Source organism: Rhinatrema bivittatum, chromosome 2, assembly GCF_901001135.1.
Source record: "Rhinatrema bivittatum chromosome 2, aRhiBiv1.1, whole genome shotgun sequence".
NCBI classification, from domain to species: Eukaryota; Metazoa; Chordata; class Amphibia; order Gymnophiona; family Rhinatrematidae; genus Rhinatrema; species Rhinatrema bivittatum.
In genome coordinates, this window is record NC_042616.1 from 432,779,979 (window position 1) to 432,799,604 (window position 19,626).

At 40.3% G+C, this 19,626-nt stretch overlaps 1 protein-coding gene across 1 annotated transcript in view; it reads left to right on the forward strand.

Moving 5' to 3' along the window:
- Positions 1 to 1,384: 1,384 nt before the first annotated feature.
- CDH12 (cadherin 12) overlaps positions 1,385 to 19,626 on the forward strand; it is a 2,479,035-nt gene continuing 2,460,793 nt past the window's right edge. Inside the window, exon 1 of the mRNA XM_029590315.1 lies at positions 1,385 to 1,465. The gene's annotated coding sequence lies outside the window, so the exon portion shown is untranslated. The remainder of the gene's footprint in view (positions 1,466 to 19,626) is intronic.

Here is a 19,626-nt window from a genome sequence, read left to right on the forward strand (position 1 = left end):
CACCAAATCCTCACCTCGAGTTACTAGCTGGCCCTCCTATAGTGGTTTAAATAGCTCACTACTATACATATTATCCCAGAGACTTTCTCTTTCTCTCTCTCCCTTCCCCCTCCTCTCAGTCAAAAATGTACAAAACAGAATTTGTGAAAAGGCATAGTTATTTCCAGCATTAAAAACGTGTGATAGTGCCCCTCATTTTAATTGATACTGCCCAAACCACGCCCCAATCCCACCCCTTTGAATAAATTAGAAAAATGTACATTCATGCTGCACTTTGTGTAACTATTGCATGTGTTATGTTGTTATCATGTGCGTTAATGCCATATCACATTTTGAAGAATGACCCTGTTAGTACAACCCATGCTAAGACTATAGATTTGGAAAGTAAAGTGTTATAGTTTGCATAAAGTAATCTAGGGCATAAAGTGTCACCCAGTTTTCTATATGTTGAGCTTTTTTTTTCAATTCAATTCACTTCTTCAAATAACAATATCCAATAATATCTGTAACAAGGCTGCATGACTGAATTGCCATTGAACTGGCATTGCCGTGTAAAACTGTTCAAACCTTGTTTTATTCTAGCCCTATGATCTAAAAAATTCTAAAAGCCATAAAACACAAAAAAAATTGCACGAATACTGTATATTGAAGTTCTGATGAGTTCCCAGTTCCCCAGTGGTTTCATTTCTTACCGTATGACCTTCTAAACCTAGAGACTACAAACATACAAACTGGAAAAATCAGCATTAGAGCCCACATTTTGCCCTCGTCTGTTTTAGTGTGTGTTACAAGGAGTGGGGGAGGGGCAGCTTTACATGCTCCCACTGCCTTTTTCTGTATATTTTAGTACAACAGCATGCGGTCCGGTGCATTAGGCAAATAATTAAGAAACGAGTTAAGCACCCGGTCGCATTACTATCCGCACAGCTACAAACGGTGTGAGTTAGTGCCTGCTGTGCATTTGAAAAGGAGGTGGGTAACCAGAAAGCAAAACCTCCCTGCCAATTGGCCAGACTCTCGCAGCTGCAGCTGGGCTCAGTCTGCTGCTAAAGAGCAGTATCGATCCGAAGGGTAAATGTGGAGAGAACTGGAGAGAGGTGCCCAGTCATTTCTGAGAAGAGAAAAAAAAAACAAACCCATTCCAGTAAGAAAGTGCTTCCTTCCTCCCTATCTGCCTTGCTTGGCAGATCCTTTTGTGAAGGGAGACGGTAGATGAAAAAGCAGTTTGCCCCACTGTTGATTTAAGACGCAAACAAACAGAAGCTCTTTCTCTCGGAGCAGGCTCTTGTGGACACTCGTGCTGCCGCTGCCGTAGCTTTTTTTTTTTTGCTGCAATTTCGTCCTCAGGTAAGGATTTGTTTCTCTTTCGATTTGGATCGTATGTGATTCTTTGGCGAGAGCCCCTGCGGGTAGGCACAGGAATTCATAAATGAGGACTTGCGAGGAGGCTGAGCTCGTGTGCAAGGTAATATTTTCCACCAGATCTTCTGTCTTTAGTGCCAGGTTGCTGGGGCATTTCCCCCCCCCCCCCCCCCACACTTTTTCAGTGCTTTGGTTTAGATATTACAAGTTTATCAAGTTCGAACGGGAAATGCCAGGATGCTAATGAAATGTGGAAGGTAAAAAGTTCCAGTGAACAGTGGAAAATGTTGATTGCTGTGCTTTTAATTTGCTGCTTTATTAGCAAATAGACATTCTGTTTTGAGCGTTAAGCATACATTGCTGTTTTATTATTAGATACATATAATAAGATATAGAATAGAATGCACATCCTTTGTGTCTCTTTTGTGTTTCTTGAAAGTTGTTTAAAGTGGCTTTAGAAAAGTCTACTGCTGAAAGCAAAAATATGGTGTTTCAAATGTTTTAAAACAATAAATGGGAAATCTAAATGCTAGAATGGTGCATAAATTGGTAGGTGCACATATGGTACACATATTCACATTTTCCATTTTATCCCAATGGGAGAAAGGAAACAAGTTTTAAAAAGATTCCAGGTCATTGACCTGCCATGACCTGGCAGACAATCACCATCACCACTGCTATTGGTAGGTAATTGACAGCTAAATAGAGCATCAGCGATAGCATGAACTGATCACTGTAAATGTGACAGATGTGAGAGATACTTCAAATATACTGTAATATATCTCTCTGTATTGTAAAAATGTGGTATATAGGGTGTAATAGTGAGAAAAGAAAATGTGCAAAATTTGTACTGAACTTTGATTTTTAATATAAATCAGGTACCTACTAAAATATTTTTATGGGAACCTTATACTATTTGTGTGTATTGCTTTATGAAACAAATTGTAGCTGCTGTCGGTGGCTTCCGGAAAGTAAAGGCACTGTGCTCTGAGCTCTGTGACCTTTTTGCATCGTCTGTTCTAAAGAGTTTATCGGCCACTTTTCATGGTTCTGTGGATTCATGTCACCCAGATGATAAGGAAAGATTGGCAAATATTTTTCTTTCTGTACTTTTCATAAACTGTGATCAGATTGTAATATCTTCTATGGTATTTAAAAATATTAACAGGTTCATAAGTCAGAAATAGACACTGGTAACCCAGCTGTTTTAGTTGACTTTTATCAATGTACATTAAGGACGACACTGATGAGGTAATATACTAGATGAATAATGCAAACAGATTAGGTAAGGCTAATGCAATGTACCTGTATGTTTATTCTCTGCTCTAAGAGAAAAAATAGAATCAAAAGTGGGGAGCCAACTGTCTCCCTTGGGTGAGATTTGTTTCAGATTTGTCAGTCATGAGCTAGTCAGGGATCTTTATTTCAATCCTATTAATATCTTATTATGCATTTCCTTGAACAAAAACATTGTGTTGCTGGGAGCCTTCCAGGACTCATTCATAAAATACCTCCACAGCCCCCAAAGCCAGATGGTTACTCTACCAAAACCATAAGCAGGCAACAGCTGAATTGATTTGGTGTGCTAAGGAGAATACCAAGACATAAACTGTAGGCTTGCATCTTAACTAAGCAAACCAATCGTCTTGTAGTTTTTCTCTAGTGACATCAAGGTGCCCTTTCTAAAGAGAATGCTGACATTTCTTTTTCTGAGTTTTCTCCTCTGTTCATGAGAAATGAAGTATGTTATATGTTTAAACAACTTGCAAGCACAAGCAGAAACAATGCTGGTTCTCTTTTTTTTTTTTTTTTTTACCCTTTAATTTGATGGTGCAATTTAATTTTCTTCTGAAATTTAAGGATGGATAATTAATTAATATGGGTAAATACGAGGTTCTGAATTCATGCCAAGCTCTTGCCCTGTTACTTTCTAAGGGGGCTGCCTGGTACCGAGTAATTATGCATGAAAACTAAGACAGTAGAGGAGGGTAACTGTCACTGTCTTATGATGTTGTGCATCTTTCTTCATGGGAGCAAGATATTGCAGCATGCTAGTCATTGGTTGTTCCATACACTGGTTTGGTTGCACAACCATCCAAGAAACAGAGGATTCATAAAGTGCATGCACTAATAAGTAATTACATTTCATGACCTCCAAGTAACAGTGTCAGTTAGAGGCAAATGTACTAAAATGCAGTAATACCAGTCATTAAGATGAATAAGTACAGAGTTTATCTTGTTTATTAATGGCCTAGGTCAATGAGCTGCAAATGAAAGAGATGGTACAGTACCTAGTATATGTGCATGTGTACATATGAAGGATATTCCAAAACTAAATTACACCTCCCCGAGGTATAATTAAGGTTTTTTATGTTAATGCATCTGTGAATGATTTTGTGTGTGTACTTTTCACTATGCTAATATGTAAGGAGCTATTTTGCATAGGTTTGCATCTCATTACCATAGCAAAAATTGAACATTAAAAGTATTACAAGCTAGTTTATACACATTTACAGCAGTGTTAACACATGTAAACTGCCTTGTGGGCGTTAATTGAGCATTTAATGTACACTAACCATTTGTGATAGCATTTAGCATGCATTAGTACATTGGTCCCTTAAGATTTTATCTTTATTTTCTTGGAATTTTCTTTATGGGATGAGTGCCTTTTAGAATGTTTTCAACAGAGAAAAAAAGGTATGTGTGTTTTATTTTTTAATACAGCCATAAACGGCTTGTAATGAAATTATGCAGCTAGAACACAGAACTGTGAACCTGAAATATTTTACCGTATTTTTCGCTCCATAAGACGCACTTTTTTTCCTCCAAAAGTGGGGGGAAAATGTATGTGCGTCTTATGGAGCGAATATAAAAAAAACAAACAATAATCTAACACCCCCCCCCCCTTCCTGACTCCCCCAAGACCTGCCGACTTAGTTTACCGCAACCCCCCACCCTCCTGACCCCCCCCAAGACCTGCCAAACGTCCCTGGTGGTCCAGCGGGGGTCCAGGAGCGGTCCGGGAACGATCTCCTGGGCGTGGGCCGTCGGCTGCCAGTAATCAAAATGGCGCCGACGGCCCTTTGCCCTCACTATGTCACTGAGACCGACCAATAGCAGCGGTCGGTCCCAGTGACATAGTGAGGGCAAAGGGCCGTCGGCGCCATTTTGATTACTGGCAGCCGACGGCCCACGCCCAGGAGATCGTTCCCGGACCGCTCCTGGACCCCCGCTGGACCACCAGGGACGTTTGGCAGGTGTTGGGGGGGGTCAGGAGGGTGGGGGGTTGCGGTAAATTAATTCGGCAGGTCTTGGGGGGGGTCAGGAGGGTGGGGGTTGTTAATTTAAAGGGTTGGGATGGGGTTTTTTTTTTTGGGGGGGAGGGGTTCCCAGAGAAAAAAGTTTTCTGATCTGGGGAGTGGACCGAAATGGCCCTCCCCAGACCCGAAAACAAAATGGGGAGAAAAAAAAAAGCTATGCACTCCCCTAATTTGCTCCATAAGACGCCCAGACGCAGAGCCGGTTTAGCACAATTTTTTTTTTTTTTTTAAATTTTCCCCCTCTGAATCCTAGGTGCGTCTTATGGTCAGGTGCGTCTTATGGAGCGAAAAATACGGTATATTCTCTTTTCCACCATTTAGTATGTGACCTTGAGAAATTTAATACCTTTCTTCCTTTTTACAGGTTTATTAAACCATGGTTATGGTGACCTTGTGAGTTACCTTGTAGACTGAGCATGCCATAAGAATATAAAAAAAAATAAAATTAAAAATAAAACTATATGAACAGAAAAAGGAATGTAACTTTACAAGTAGCCATGATTTGAGCTTCTGTTGATAAATTATCTGACTACATTATTTAGATGCCTTTTTGAAACCTTAGAGTTTGTTTATGTAAATGAAGCTGCCTGGTACTTTATATGCTACTGGGCCTGTTGTGTGTGCACACTTTTTGTAAGTCCTATATGAATTGTATTTGATATTGTTATTGCTCATGCCCATTATTGTCACAAAATACAGTTGCTTGTGCTAAGAATACATACATGAGTCTTTCCAGTCTTTGAGAAGGATAAATTTGTCATATAGGAGCCCATAAACATTTATGGGAATAAACAATCTCTCACACAATGACTTCAGCTGTCAACATCACTTGTACTGTATCTAGTTTCATGCAAACTTTTGTGATTGCATATTTTAGAATGTGAGATGTCACATAGCTCAAAAAAGTTGAGAAATGTCAGTGAGAAAAGTAATTATTCTTGAACTATTTCAGGAAAAAAAAAGTCGGAGCTGTGTAGATTGTATCTATGTATAAGAAACGCTTTCCTGTCTTTCTGGCCCCAACAATCTACATCAACATACCATATTTTCCTTATAAACAAGAGAAAAGTAATATCTGTTTCAGGAAGTGCAGAACTGAGAGCCACTGACATTTGCTGTGGTGATTAAACTTTTATTTAAGACTATATGAAATGTAAAATCCATGTGAATTCGAGAATAGCTAATGTACAAACCATCCCTACTAATAATTCTGATAAGATGAGGCGTAGGAAAGTGATGGCTTTCAAAAATCATACTTGCAATTTTGGCAATGGTAGTATAAAATACAATCATAATACAATATGTGAGTTTCTATGAGATGGACGGTATCTGTGAAAGACTGCATGCCCTACTGAATAAAGCATGAATCTCAAATTTTATAAGATGGTCCAAATCGAGATTGAAAAACCCAAACCCAAATGTTGATGAAGAATACTCCTGGCAATCACAAACATTCTCTCTCTGCTTTTACTTCCCCTTTGGATGAGAAATTTTCTTCCCATTTTCACCAGGACAAAAAAAAACAAAACATTTTCTCTCCCTTCCCTTTTGCCTTCCAGAATTTTCCCCTTGAGAAGGAATATCTTTTCTTCTCCATTAGATCAGAAAATGGGAAAGAATGTCCTCTAAACTCTCAAGGAAATGCTCATTCTTTCCTGCAAGCAGAAATATGTAGTAATTTAATCTGCTTTGCCATAAATCATTTTAAGAAAATAACTTTTATCCCACTTATGATCAAGTCACAGATGAATGATTCAAATCACAAAAATGATAGCTTTACAAAAGGTTGAGCCCCTTTTAAGTTAGGGCCAATGTTCTAACCTACAAGTGGATTTACAAGAATGAACCATTACCATGTATATATTTTTTTCATGGTACTGGCTTATTTAAATATATTATCTAATTGGTTCACAGGGACTCTGCTCCCTAGAAAGACAACTTACCCATTGACTGAACCAGGAGACAAGGATGACAGCATACCCATCATCTGAGTCAAAAGAAACCCCAAAATTCATTAATAGCGTCCAATAAAAGCCCCCAATTGCTAAACCCAACAGGGCAGGAGAGCAGTAATGATGCAACCCTTCACTTACCCAATTCTCTCTCTTCCGGTCACTCAAGCACAGTATATTTGCACTACTAGTAAAGCCCACCCAAGAATGGGGAAAACCTGTGAAGTGTAAGAAGTGTGGTAGTAGAGTATTCAGGCTGAGCTTGGGAGTACTGTGTGGTAGAAGAGAGGGGATTGGACAATTCAAAAAGAGGAGGATAACTTGGAAATATGGCCAGAGAGAGGGGCAGAGCTCAATTTCCATTTGTGATAATAGACAGTGGATTGGACAATACATTGAGAGAGAGGGGTAGAGCTAGAGAGTACAGGGAAAGAGAGAGAGAGGCAGAGCTCGATTTCCATACAGAGAGAGAGGGACAGAGCTGGAGAATACAGAGAGGAGGAGACAGTCAGAGCTCAATTTGCATACTGGTGATGCAAATTGTTTAGATGCCTTCAGGCAGGAAACATAGGGAGGGAACGGAAAAGGGGAGAGAGGTGGTACAGAGGAACAATAGTCCAAAAATAAAAGATAGTGAGGGAAGCAAGATTCCAAACAGAGGCCATGCTACACACACATTGGGCTCCCATTATTTCAAAATCAGAGGCTCTTATCACAAAAAGCTGTGTGAAAAAGTTTTTGTGAAAAGGGATTCTTGGTCGTAATCAAAATTTATGAATTAATTAATTACCTCTCTCTTTCTTGGGGGGATTTTTTCGAGTTTTATGAGATACAAAAAAAGAAATAAAGAATAATAACATTTGATGTGGGTTGTTTGTTGTGACTTGTGGTGAGTTACCCTCATTTGTGGATTTTTTTGATTGATGTAATTATGCTATGGCAAATTTCTCTAAGGAGTTGATTTGAAATATTTAATCTCTTGCAAGATGAAATAGAATCTCTTTGTAAATATTTAGAATGTCTTTACAATGTGAAATAAAGCAAATTCCACAAATAAAAATTCAGAAATATGATTTCATGTGCTATTTGCTGTTTTTTTTGTGCATAATTATGTTTGCAAAGTTGTTCACACCTTAATACAATCGGCCTCATTGAGAGTCATAGCCAGGATTGATCTCCTCGCTCCTCATTTTACCACAATACTGCAACCAACAGAGGTCATGTCTGATCTATTGCAGCTAAAACCATACAATCGGCACTGCACTGTTGGGATATAGGTTGCAGCTTTGCTAACATGCATGAAGTAGGTACAAACCTATGAATATGCAATTACCTTATCCTGGTCAAGCCAAATAACTAGCAGATGGGGGAGGGCCTTGACCATTTTGCTAGATGTGGAGCTCTCCATAAGCTTAGCCAAATAAACCAATCAGATATTGCAAGTGCAGCTTGTTCTTAAACCATAGTGCTAGCTTGGGTGCTCCCTTCAGGCATGACTTATCCCACTATGCCCATGCACTACCAGGGTCCCCAGAATATTCTTGCCACACCAGCTAGATGGTCAAAGAGAGACCAATAGCTTTACATCCAATTACGTTTAATAGAGAAATACCAGTTGCCTTGGGTTAGCCAAGTAAACGTAAACAAATCTTCCTGCTGCAATGTAACCAACATCATAAGTCAAAACATCTTTGAAAACAAGCCCAGTTCAAAAGACAGGTTTCATGCTCCAAATACTGGGGAGAGCAAAAGGAGAGCAAGCCACTGTTGTTCCTCTTATCTCTCCTCGGTGTCCCACCATCCCCACGGTCCCTGGAGCTGAGCCTCCCTATCGCATGCTGCCAAGAACAGCCTCTTTCAAATCACAAACCATACCACTTCCGCAGAATCGTCTACCCCCTCACCTTTCTCCTCCTCCACCAGTGCCCGGTGAGGCAGTGGGAGAAGTGAGTTGGAGGTATCACTGCCTAGCACCGTGCTAACCTCGGCAACTAGAACGCTGCCCAGATACTTTACCATGTATATGTTAAATGTTATAAGGTCTGACAATATATAGAAGTCCGTCTGGTTTGTTGGGGGTGGGCACAGAAATGTATTTAGCTCCTTTGAAGTAAAGCTAGTGGCAACCCGCTTCTGACTTAACAGCAGGGACTTTTTAGCTACTTTTGCAGCTCTGTCCTAGGCAGATACACACATTTCTCCATAAAGACAAGGGAAGAAGAAAACTGGAGCAGCTGAGTGCAGACAGGATTAGGAACTTTGGTCTAACTGGCTTAGTCCTGGTTTTACCTCTTTTCTATGAATGTGTTTATCGTTTGGATTTCTCTAAGAAATCCAGTACTGGCCCAGGAGGCAACTTTAGGTGTAGATTGTATCCCTCACACTGCTCATTTCAATCTTAAGGTTGCCTTTCAGAACTGGCAGGGCTGAATTAGAGCTCTTTTCCAAATTGGAGATCCACAATCAATATACTTATGAGGTAAATTAAGATAAAACTCAATAAACTGTTAGCTAATTAAATGGGAGAGAACTGGATTACATTGGAAAAGGGGAGAGGATGGAATCCTTGAACAAAAGGAGGCAGGTTAGAAAGTTGGGCAGAAGGAGGAAAGAAAAGAGTTTAAAAGAAATGAGAAACAAAAGCAGATTACAAGTCAGTAGTGAGGCTGAGAAAGAAGAATGGGAATAGCACATGATAAATATTAGCCCCCAAATATCCATATTTAAAAAGGAAGTGGTTGAGCATTCAGGCACTATGAAAAAAAGGGAAATTTGTAGTTAATAGTTTATCATTAAGGAAAATGTGGAGAGCAATCTGCATCTTTGCTGAGCAATGGTAAGAAAATGGGAACCATATGATCTACCTTTAAGGAATGGGGGGAGAGAGTTCGGTGAGCTGACATAAAGATCCATATCTTCCTAACATTACAATAAAAACGATATGGTTGGCTGAGCTATTGATTGGCTATGGTAGCGCGGTCGTGCTTCCAAAGTTATAATTACTGCTCGCTTACATTTTCACTCACGTGCTCTTGCAGCAAACAGGAATTTGGCAGGGGCAGATGCCACACAGCAATTAGGCAGGGAAAGGATATTCCCTTTCATTGTATCATTGTGATCCGCACTGGGCAGACACCAGGAAGCTGCGGAATAAAAGATGTTTAAATAAGAAAATAAATAACTATAAAAGCCTGACTTTTTTACTAAAGACGTTACGGCTGAATGCCAGATTGCAGCACTGATTATTGGACCCAGATGAGGCTTCGTATAGTAGAAAGGTTTTTTCCACATTGGGTTCTGTGGTGGGGAGAAAGGAAATTTCAGAGGACAGGCTATGAGAGTCAAGTGGATGAGTCCATTGCAGGTAGGTGAAACCTAAAAAAGAATGCAAAACTTTCTATTGTAGTGTATAGCAGAGCAGTATTGGATTAGGTGTGCACAAACAAACATGCAACTTTTAGATCTGAGGCCTTCATCAGTCATTGGGCCCTGCCTCTTCCTTGGATGCTGCTGCTGTCCTTTGCCCTAATGCTTCCCTGTGCTCTCCACCCTGCAGTAATGGTTGCGTAGTGATCTCACTCTCCACTTCCAGCACTGCCGGCAGTGTTCTGCTTAATAGATCTGCACCACGCAGCACCAGTAGCATATACTGGTACTTGTTCTCACTCTAAGCTGTGAATATAAAAACAGTGCCAGCAGTGTGTGTGCGTGAATCTGATCCAGTAAAACGAACACCACAATAGAAGCAGGAGGCAGATGGAAGGATGAAGCACAGCAAGATGTGCAGCATGGAACCAAAAGAGGTGCGTGGAAAAGGAAAGAGCCCTGGAAACACAATTACAAAGGCTGGAAAACTACTTTAAAAAAAGAAATGTGACCATTGTCTTTTATGCAAAATAAAGACATTTAAAATAGTATTATTTATGCAAATGTATTGCATGATCTACTCATGATCCGCTGCAGAAAACTAAGAAACTCAGCTTTTTAAATTCAAACAGAAAGTGAAAATGCTTGCATTTTTTTGAAATTTAAACTTTGGGGTATCCCAGAATTTTGGTTTAAGAAAAAAACGAAACAATTTCTGTTTCTATGCACTGAAGAAAAATATTCGAGCACTTTCAAAAGTCATCACTTAGAGGAATAACTCTGCCTTTCGGAAAGATGACAACTGTCAAAATTCTGACCATTAGTGAGCTCTTGAATAAAGCGCTATAGTGAGTTTTGATTGGTTATAAAAATATCATGCATCTAAAATAACCATCGAGTCAGTGAAATCCATGCCATATAAGTCTTTGAAACCAAATGATTTTATTTAATATTTATGTTCATTTTCAGTAAAAGTATACACCTTTATCCATGTACAGTATGCATGAGTAATGGAGTTTGATTGAGCTTTAAGGTGATTTTTTTTCTGCTTGGGAGTGTGATAGGGATGTATCCTTGTTTGTAGTTGAATGAGAGCGTATTTGTTTGAAGTGAAGTGTGAATCAATAAAAGACTTGTTTGGAGAAACTGTTGGAATAGCAGATATGTAGGAAGGCAAGGACTTAATACACCTAAATCTCGAGAGAGCTGCGCTGAAGCAAGAGCCGCTGAGAGCAGAGCAAGACTGTGGCCTGTCTAACTTGCTAAACTATTGCTTGCTGAGGGAAATGTGATCGGGGTCTAAAGGCATTACTTTCTGTTTTGAAGAAGTTGAGCTTTGAAGTATATTTCTATCTGCTTGAGAGTGTGATGGACCCATTTTCCTTTTTTTCCCCACCCATTCTTGTCTCAAATCTGCATTCACAGACTGTTTCCCAATTAAATGGCAGGAAGAAAAGATATTGAAACCATTGCAAAGATTCTAGTACAGGACTTAAATGGACATGGGAGTGAGCACCAGTAAGAACCTGAGCATCTGTATTCTAAATAACTTGTAATGCCCTCATTGTATTGGCGGTCAATCCCATGTAAACAGAATTACAATAATCTAAGGTCAACAGTACAAGCAACTGGAGAACAGGATGAAAATCGGGGGGGGGGTGGCAGGGATGGTTTTAGCCTTTGCAAAAGTTGTAATTTATAGAACAAGGACCTTATAACACTGCTAATATGTAAGTGGAATGATAAATCAAGTTCATAAATTACCCCAATGTTTCTTAATTGACAAACAGCTGGAATCATAGTGCTATTGTTCTGTATCATGTTAATGGAAGCCACATCACTTTTGGGAGTTTAAGAGAGTATCTGTTATGTCAGTTAAAACAGTGAGGCACAAATTTTATTCTGGGTTGCTGAGCCCAGGGGCAGTTTGGTTCTTTGTTAATTGAAATGCATTAATTTTAGAAAGCAATTCCTATAAAGGATTTCAAAACTTTGCCTTTACTCAGCCATCACACGTTTGTGTGGCACAGCTAGGCTCCTTCGTTTTCTGTTTAAATTGATTTTCACCCATACATTCCTGTAATATTCCAAAGGAGACAATTGGTTTAAACTGTTATTCATCCTAATTTTAGGCCGATTAAAAAGATGTTTTAGAGCGGTAGAAGCAGCATTTCAATGCCTCCAGCCACTGCCGGAAGCCAGAATGGGCCAAAGTGCATGCTGTGTTTCAAGTTTCATCTCTCACAAGTGAAAATGCTCACCCTCCAGTGCCACCCATGCTGTTTTTCAAGCCCCGCCTTCTCACCTCCCATGCAGCCATAGTGCCTGCTGTCTGGTGTCCCGAATGCATTTGAAGCAGGCCCTGCCCACCAGAAGCTCTTCCCGGCAGGCTCCCTGGCACTGCACAAAAGCAGAAGTGCAATACTGCAGCCTGCAGGAGCCTCAAGAATACTGCTGAAGGAAAGAGGAGAAGCCTGGGGCCTGGTAAGGTTGAGTGCTGTTGCATTGCAGGGGGTAGAGGTAGAGGCAGCTTTTCAGCTGGAGGTGAGGAGAGAGGGACATGCTAAGCAGTGGATGGGGATAAAGATGGGGATGCTACCAAGTTGTTAAGTGGGGGTGGTGAGAGAATCTGCTTATTAGTTTTTTTTTTGTTTTTTTTTATTGTTCTGGCTTCTGTCCACCAACATACACTCTGATATTTACCCAGAAAATGAATGAATTATATTTTTCAACTGATTTTTATCCTGTTTTTATTCTTGTCATAGAAAACCCCAATAAATTCCTTGGAAAAATAAGGAACAATAAAAAAAACCAAAAATGAATATCCCTAAGTACAGCACATCTTCTTACACAGAGCCAAGAACAGAAAGAAATTTCTGGAATTATCTATAATAAGAGACGATCATTTTCTGAGGTACAGATTACACAGGGCACAACTATTATTATGACAAAATCCCACTGCAGTACTTTTTCAGCATAATGCTTGCTAATGGATTAGCACTGGACCTGTGAGATCATCACTGGCAATTGCAACTGCAACACCAGTTAATTTTGCCCAGTCTAATTCCAAATCACTAATGGCTAGGCACAGTTGTGCAAAAATATCATCGCCTTTTGCCGTACCCTTGAGGCTTTGGATGTCAGCAAGCTCCTCAGAGGTTGAAATTTGAGTCAACACCGCAAATAAAAATTAGAAGCTGTGACATGTTTCTTACATCATTGCTTTCATATAGTACAAATGACAAAAAAGTTGAAACTGTTATATCGATTTGCAGCTGGATAAACAAGTTATCCCCCATCTCTTCAATTCTTCAATTAATTATACTTGAAGAGAGACTGACAGAACAGAGAGAGAGAGAGTGTTTTTCTTCTCCAGGCAACTGCAGCCATGAACTGTTTAACAAAGTCTCCATCTCTAAAGGGCCTTCCACTGTCCACAACCTGCTTAGCAACATACAAAGCTGGCACAAACCCAGGACAGATTTCTGTCTGAAAATCTGTTGCTGCATTGAGAGTCCACTTTTAAGTCTTGCAGTTTTGTCAGATTCCACTTCTCCATACAGAATATCATATTTTTCTTTCCAATGAGTCTCAAAGCATCAGCTAACCATGCATTCCGTATATACAGACACCAGATCCTGGCAAATAAGACTAACGGCCTTTTTTCTGTACTGTAGAAAACAATAATTGTTTGTCAACTCTTGGTTGAACACCTTGCACTCTGATTCTGTCTTCCTCTTCTTCCCCTTATTAGACGTGTTGGAGAACAGATTCTTGTCCCAGGCCTTCAGTAAGCCTAAAATAAGAAAATCCAAAAAAATAAGATACAGTGCAATTTGTAGACAGTAAAGCACAATGATAGAAAGGGAAGGCATGGAAAAATACCGAGTTTAATACAGCAGCTTAATTCCCAGGCTTCTCTCACATCAGGTCTTTGTCACCAGTCAGTGACGAGGTTTGCTGCAAAATTCACAACTTCTTAACTTGCCAGTGCTGTCCTAGCACATACGAGTCCTGAGAACAAATTCAGCTTTGTTGAATGCACTAGAACAGCAGTGGAATTCTCACAATAAACAGTAATTACCAACCCATTAAATACCTTTCAAATATAAACTCTTAAATGGGAAGAGATGTTCATGTTGGAAAATAATGAGTAATGGAGCAACAGGGGTGGGGGCAAAAGATGAAAATGTGCTGGGTGGACATGAAAGAGAGTGCCGCTACTGCCGCTGGGCATAGGTGGCAGGGCAGGGGGGGGGGGATTGGGAAGGATTTTCATTTCTACTCTTGCCAACCTGTTTTGGCTCCAGTATCTCTCCTCTCTGCCCTACCATGCATGCCCAGCAGCAGTACTATACCCCTTCTCTTCCACCCAATACCCAGCCTTTTCCCCAATTTAGCCACTCTCCATCCTGCTGCTCCATAGCAGGTTCCTCAGAGACGTTACTCACCACATCTACACGCCTCTCCTCAGATACTGGGCAGAAGCAACTATCAACAGGAGAAATGAACATCATTGGTAGTTTTTCAAGACGTTCTTTCTTCTCTTGGCATTCACCCCTGGCTAGCATATCTCCTCTCTACTTTACCACCCCTGCCCAGAAGCAAAAGCATCTTCTTTTTCATCCCCCCTCCTGCAGTCGATCTCCTGCCGGCGCCATTTTCCATACGGAAAACGATTCGCGGCGGGAAATCGCTCCCTGACCCCCGCTGGACCTCCAGGAACTTTTGGCCAGCTTGGGGGGGGGGGGGGCCTCCTGACCCCCACAAGACTTGCCAAAAGTCCAGCGGGGGTCCGGAAGGACCTCCTGCCGTCGAATCCTGTTGGTCTATGGCCGCCGCCATTTTTCGGCGCCATTTTGGAAAATGGCGCCGGCCGAAGACAACAAGATTCAGTAGCAGGAGCCCGTTCCGGACCGCTGCCGTTCCGGACCCCCAGGTAATTTAAGTCATTTGGGGGGGGGGGGTTCGGGAGGGTGGGGGATTTAATTTAAAGGGTCGGGGATGGGTTTTAGCGGGTTTTAGTGTGCCGGCTCACGATTCTAACGATTTATAACGATAAATCGTTAGAATCTCTATTGTATTGTGTTCCATAACGGTTTAAGACGATATTAAAATTATCGGACAATAATTTTAATCGTCCTAAAACGATTCACATCCCTACGGTTTCTACCTTCAGTGGCTCAGAAGAGGCTCCTGCCTGCAATGCTGAAACAATTCTAGGGTTTCCAGGAGGATCCTGGCTGTGGAATTGAAGAGGTTCCAGATAATAATAGGTGAGGTTCCTGGCTGCCATTGCTAGTAGTGAAGAGGATTCTGGCTGCTGCAGTGGCATCGAGCAGGCTCCCAAAGCAGAACACAAGCCTGGTGGTGAAAAGGAAAGAAAGGGCTCAACAAGACTGTATGTATTTCCCATCCTCTTCACAATGTCAGCAGTAGGCTAGCCTGAGGAGGAGGGAGAGAGGAGGATCCTCATCCAGGAAGCAAGCATCCAAAAGCCTTCCTCAAAGTATATTCCCCACCCCACCGGAGCCTACCCCTGACATCACTGGTTAGCCAGCTGAAGGGGAGGAGAAAGATGAAGATCATCAGCACATGGCAAGGCAGAAGCACGAAGTAGAAAGTGTCCCCCAGGCATCAGCTACAGTGAAACATGCTGGCATTCAGTAGTCCATTAAAATTGTGTCCACAGGCCACTTGTGCATAGGTCGTAATGTGAGGACCCCTAGCATAGAACCTATCAAAAGTGATTTCCTGGCTCTGGGAGAGAAGGTGAAGGAGATTGGTGCACAGGTGGTATTCTCCTCTGACTCCCTGTCAAGGTGGTAGGGAAGCTCACATTCTGGCAATTAATGAATGGCAAAAAATACAAACCCCACTTAAACATATATAGATGTGTGAAAACTTGAACTTCTAATAAAACAGAATGACCATCATATTGCACAATGAAGAGCACATCATATAGGGCTCAAAAAGCTGCCCATTTAAGTGCTTCGGTTTTAATCATCAGTCATTCTGAAAATGAGTGAACAAATTAAACTCACCCAAATTTAAATGAACTATGAGATTATCTTAGTGTCCAGTCCAATATTCCCCCCCCCCTTTTTTTTTTTTTTTTTTTTTTTGAAGAAAAACAAAAATATTAAATTCTTATTTGCAGTGTATGTATAACTTGAAACACACTTATTTGTGAAAAGGTTATTGCAAAGACAGGTGGATGCTGTATGCTGTTAGTTCCATATTAAATAATTGCGCTGCCCGACATTGCAATGTTTGGGAAGATGATTTGTCTTCCTTCTTCAGGGGGACAAAATCAAGATTAATGGCAGCAGAACCCCAAAATTTACTGTCTTGAGCTTCAGGGGGACATAATCAAAATAAATGTTAGCAGAACCCTACTTTCTTGAAACAAAAAAATGCATCAAAAGAAGGGTAAATAAAAAATGTGAAAAAGTTGAACACACATCAATTAAATAGGCAAAAAGGAAAAACAAAACATGTGAACTTACTCACTGTCTGGAGAGGAAAATGCAAAGATGAATAAAGACACTGCTTTTGATGAAATGGGAGAGGAGCTGCCACTATTAAAAGTTATAAAAAATGAATCTAACTAACAAATGTATATAAGCAGTTCAAAAAATGAATGCAATTATAACAGTTCCAAACTTACAGTAATAGAAGCGTTTCTCATTTGTGTCCCAGCATCCTGCAGGCTGGCAGTACGGACAAACCACATTTTCAAGCTTTAAATAAGGGACATGGCGCGAACGCAGCTATCAATCACTGTGACCGCTTCCGGTGTCCTCAGCTTTTTTTTTTTAAACCAATGCAAAATGCTCACTCTTTGTAAATTCACTTAGTAATCCTGTGCTATGTAATATAAAATGGGGAAAGAAATAAACAATTAATCCCACTGCATTTCAAAACGAACAAAGGAAAAACTAAAGCCAATGTCAGGGTTGCTATCCATGAGATTGACTCAGTCTATCCGTTCAACAAATGGATAACAACAAATGAGAAAACAAAGAAAGAAAAATGAATAAAACAGGAAAATAGACAATTATTGAAAAAATAAAAAACTATATCCATAAAATGTGTGTAACTATACTGATAGTGAACAGTTATACCAGAGAAAAAGACAAAGGCAAGAAAAATGAAAAATTAAATGGAAACAGACCCCCCTTTTAAAATGTAATAAACATGAAAGACCCCATAGATCCACACACAATCAGAAAAATTCCAAAAATGAAAAGATTATAACAAATGCCAATCAATTTTATCATTAAGACCCCACAGGACAAGAGTATTAAGTTTGTATATCCAGATCCAAGATGGCGCCCTAAGGAGAGGTCGCTGTAAAATTGGCTCCTCTAGATTGAATCTTGCCGCTTACCTACATGCCCCATACCAAGAGGAAGGGCAGGATCCAGCCGGAATCCTCTGTGCCGACTGTGATGACACCCTCCCAGCTGACAATAGAGGGCTTTTTTGCACCGACAAATGCATCCATTCCGGGAGGGAGGTCCGCGGAGACACTGGGTGAGGAGCATGCCACATTGTTCCTGGATGTACAAACTTCGCTGAGCCCCGGAGCGCCCAAGACACCCTTGCCCCCGACCCACAGCAATAACCGAAAACAGGGTTGGCTCTCCCGGCAAAGGATTGCCGAGTTGGGTGCAGCTGCAGAGGTGGGAGGAGGATTATTTGCTGCGTGTGAAAATGTTGGAAGCACTTCGGTGGTGGATAAAAAAACTCAGGAGGTGAGAGCCGCCAATGAAGGGAATGCCAATGCAGATCAGAGTGCTTTTCTTGCTATTTTAATGGGGGAAGAGGACTCGACCAACGAAACCGTCAGGATTTCAGAGGTTTGTTGAGGAAGAAGGTAGGTACTGACCTCAATCAGAAACTGGTCAAGCCATGAGACATAACTCTCGAATCTGTATGGAACGCTCTGGTTATACCTGAGAAGTCGATTTCATCTTTAACTCAGGCTTTAACAAAACGTCAGTAAACTATACAAAAAATTGAGCCTGTAGTGATACAACATGATGTCAAGTTTAAGGATTTGGATGTAAAAATTGCAGCGATGCAAGAAGTTCAGGCAAATTTAGTGAAATCAGAATTGGCTACCTGTAAAAAAATTAGAAAATTTGGAATTTAAGGGCTTTAAATTTCCTCAAGTAAGATTGATTTCCTTGAGAGATCAGTTCAAGAAATACATGCTAGAGGTACTGCAGGGCCCATTGGAGACAATTCCCCCAATCTCAAGTATCTATTTTGCCTCGAATATAGCGCCGGCTAGCCTACCTCAGGGTGCAGATACTGACTTAACAGCTTTCCTGGAAACTACAATGGAGGAGCAGATAGAGGCCCGAGGAACAATTTTGATCTCCTTTGTGTTTTCTGCTGACAGAGATATGATTTTGAAACTTTTTCTTCGAAATAGAGACAAGATGTTCTATGGGCAAAAGATCTGGATGTTCCCGGACATTACTAAACCGACACAAATACGACGAAAAAAAATGTTAGAAATTTGCCAAGCAGCTAGGCAGTTGGGTGCTAGGATAACTATAAGGTATCTGTGTAAATGCGTATTAAATCTGAATAATGCTCGCTATATATTCTTTGAACCAAAGCAGTTACGATCATTTTTGGATAGCCATAAGATTGAGCGGCGTGAGGCCTAATGGTCTTGAGCTAAGCAATAATGCATTATTCCTCCTTTATTTTCTTAATACAAGTAATAATTGAGTAGATAATGTTCCTATTACATCTTGGATCTCCATATTACCGCTTAAAATATTCTGAATATGGTTATGGGAGAATGATTATAGATAATAGCCTAAATGATTATTCTTCTTCTTTTCTTTCTATTATTAAAATTATTTTTAGGAATTATCCTTTGGAACTTAAATGACTGTATAATATGAAATTTGTCCTGTTATCATGTTGAAATATATAAATAAAGAATTAAAAAAAAAAGTTTGTATATCCAAAAGGTTTATTGATGGAGCAGACAAACTCTGAGGTCCCTGCCTGCAAGAGAGGAGGTACATGTTGTAATACAGTCCATAAATGATTTTGAAAAGTGTGATTGTGTTGAAGACAATATAAAATCATTGGAGCTTTTTCGTCCCTGGTGTTCAAACAACTCCTATGTTCAATTAACCATGTTTGTACAGGGCGTATGGTGAGGCCTACATTTAACTTGGGACAAGGACATTGTAAGGCATAAATCACATTGTGTGATAGACAGTTAGTATTCTGATGTCTGTTAACTGTGACACCTAGATGGGTTATCCTCCAATTGATACCCTGAATAATGGTGGCACAGAGATCACAATTATTACAAGCTGTGTGTCTGGTTAATGTTTCTTGTATAGTCTGCAATGGTGGAAAATGGGTTTTAATTAAATGTTGTTTAATATTTTGACCCCTCATATAAGAAAACAATGGGAGGTATTTGAACTCCTGATGTAAACCTAAAACATGCCAATGTTTTTGAATAATTTTACAGATTTTGTGTGCCATTTTGGAATTTCGTAAAACACAAACCATTTGATTGCACTCTTGTTTGACAACAACTTCTGGAATACAAATCCAATCTGAAAAATGGGCTCAGATAA